Below are 3,055 nucleotides of genomic sequence, written 5' to 3'. Positions count from 1 at the left end.
GACTTGGGAGAGCCAGTCTTGACAAAACTTTACCATCTGGTGAGCAAGATGTATGGGACAGGCGAAATACTCTCATACTTCAAGAAAAATATAATAATTCCAATCCCAAAGAAAGCAGGTGTTGACAGGTGTGAAAATTACCGAACTATCAGTTTAATAAGTCACAGCTGCAAAATACTAACGCGAATTCTTTACAGACGAATGGAAAAACTGGTAGAAGCCGACCTCGGGGAAGATCAGTTTGGATTCCGTGGAAATGTTGGAACACGTGAGGCAATACTGACCCTACGACTTATCTCAGAAAATAGATTAAGGAAAGGCAAACCTACATTTCTAGCATTTGTAGACTTAGAGAAATCTTTTGACAATGTTGACTGGAATACCCTCTTTCAAATTCTAAAGGTGGCAGGGGTAAAATACAGGGAGCGAAAGACTATTTACAATTTGTACAGGAACCAGATGGCAGTTATAAGAGTCGAGGGGCATGAAAGGGAAGCAGCGGTTGGGAAGGGAGTGAGACAGGGTTGTAACCTGTCCCCGATGTTATTCAAACTGTATATTGAACAAGCAATAATGGAAACAAAAGAAAAATTCGGAGTAGGTATTAAAGTCCATGGAGAAGAAATAAAAAGTTGAGATTCGCCGATGATATTGTAATTCTGTCAGAGACAGCAAAGGACTTGGAAGAACAGTTGAACGGAATGGACAGTGTCTTGAAAGGAGGATATATGATGAACATCAACAAAAGCAAAACGAGGATAATGGAATGTAGTCGAATTAAGTCGGGTGATCATGAGGGTATTAGATTAGGAAATGGGACACTTAAAGTAGTAAAGGAGTTTTGCTATTTGGGGAGCAAAATAACTGATGATGGTCGAAGTAGAGAGGATATAAAATGTAGACTGGCAATGGCAAGGAAAGCGTTTCTGAAGAAGAGAAATTTGTTAACATCGAGTATAGATTTAAGTGTCAGGAAGTCATTTCTGATAGTATTTGTATGGAGTGTAGCCGTATATGGAAGTGAAACATGGACGATAACTAGTTTGGACAAGAAGGGAATAGAAGCTTTCGAAATGTGGTGCTGCAGTAGAATGCTGAAGATTAGATGGGTAGATCACGTAACTAATGAGGACGTATTGAATAGAATTGGGGAGAAGAGGAGTTTGTGGCACAACTTGACTAGAAGAAGGGACCGGTTGGTAGGACATGTTCTGAGGCATCAAGGGATCACAAATTTAACATTGGAGGGCAGCGTGCAGGGTAAAAATCGTAGAGGGAGACCAAGAGATGAATACAGTAAGCAAATTCAGAAGGATGTAGGTTGCAGTAAGTACTGGGAGATGAAGAAGCTTGCACAGGATAGAGTAGCATGGAGAGCTGCATCAAACCAGTATCAGGACTGAAGACAACAACAACAACCTTTCTTTCAGCATCAGGGTGTGTTTTGTGGCTTTTATTTGTGTAAATTGGAGTGATTTCGTATTTATAATTTTCGCTGGAATGCTTTGTGCTCAGGCAAAGTGGTTTTGATCATACAAAGGAACCATGTCTTGTTTAATGATTTCTCCAAGTAAATTTAAGTGCTATCATGTAGAATAATATCAAGGAAGGTAAATATGCTTAACATAGGTTCACAATTTTCGATGTTTTTCAAGTTAAATGGCTTGAAAATATGTGTTTTTATGTCGAGCCCCATGCCAACGTGGTTAGTGTAGGGGGCATGTGTTTACCCTTAAATTGCTAATAAGCGTCCCAGTTATTTAATGTGTGTGTAGCATTCCGCTAAAATGCTTAAATCTCATTCCTCGAGCTCCATTCATGCCCACCAACATGCCCATCAGACAGTCCTTAGATGCCTGTAACGTTATTGAATATATAGAACAAAGTTTGTTGACTCCAAAGAATATCTGCAAGTCCTATTAATCTTATTCTATATATATGGTACCTGTTGTCCACATGTCCAAAAGAACATGCATAATTTTTTATTCTGAGTCTTATATGATTATGATCCAAAGGAAATAATGACATTGACAGCTAGTGAGAACTGAAATACATCAATGGGAAAGTTACAAATTTGCACTGGATCAGGGCAAGAACACGGATTTTTTCATTTCTGACAAATGAACACATCAGACATCTCCAACCAACTCAAATTTCCAATTCATCCACACATTACTGACGTAGTGCCTCTGCCCATCATCATCTTTCTATGCAACGATTCACTGACTCCCATGTCCGAAAAAACAGTGACCGCATATATATATATAACTAGGGCAAGATGGCATAATGATCCCTACAGTGTAGATGCACAAACACGTTCACACTCTTACAGGAATCAGCGAATCACTGCGAGTAATGAGGATGACGGGCAGGAGCACTACATCAGTAGTGTGTGGATAAGTTGGAAATTTGAGTCAGTCAGGGACCTTGTCCACATGGCTGAGACGGCCAAGGTAACAGTTTGCGAGAAACAGAAAAATCCAGGTTTGGGTCTAGGCTCAGCAGAAATTTTCAACTTTCCTTTATCTATTTCAGCTAGTGTCATTATTTACTTTGGAACATAACTTCCTTCTGTTCAAAAATGTGGAATTTAATGTTACTTCTTATGGTCTTCTTGTGTCCACCCACATGTGCATCAGTCATTCCTTAGACCCCTGTAATGCCAATGAGAAAACAGAACCCATTTCTTTGAAACTATCTAACGTAAATTTCACTTGCTTTTGTGACTCTTACATTAGTACTCAATTACCAAACCTCCATATGCATTAACACTCTATACCTGTTAGATGATTGTAATTATTTCTCACATTATATATATATGATGTGAAACTGGTATGCCCCACACACAAGATTCAGATAACAATGAACTAACTAAAAAAGGATGGTTAATAACAACATTAAAAATATGTAGTTACTTATTTATAAGTGATACTGGAATTAGTAGCCAAGAGCATTCGGGCATCTCTGGCTTCGTGTGATGACATTAGCAACACCATGCTGTAATTCTGCAGGCATAATGTTTCTCTAGTAATGTTCCCTTTAACGTCGTCTATTG

This window comes from Schistocerca americana, chromosome 4, assembly GCF_021461395.2.
Source record: "Schistocerca americana isolate TAMUIC-IGC-003095 chromosome 4, iqSchAmer2.1, whole genome shotgun sequence".
NCBI classification, from domain to species: Eukaryota; Metazoa; Arthropoda; class Insecta; order Orthoptera; family Acrididae; genus Schistocerca; species Schistocerca americana.
Note: the sequence above shows the minus strand (reverse complement) of the source record.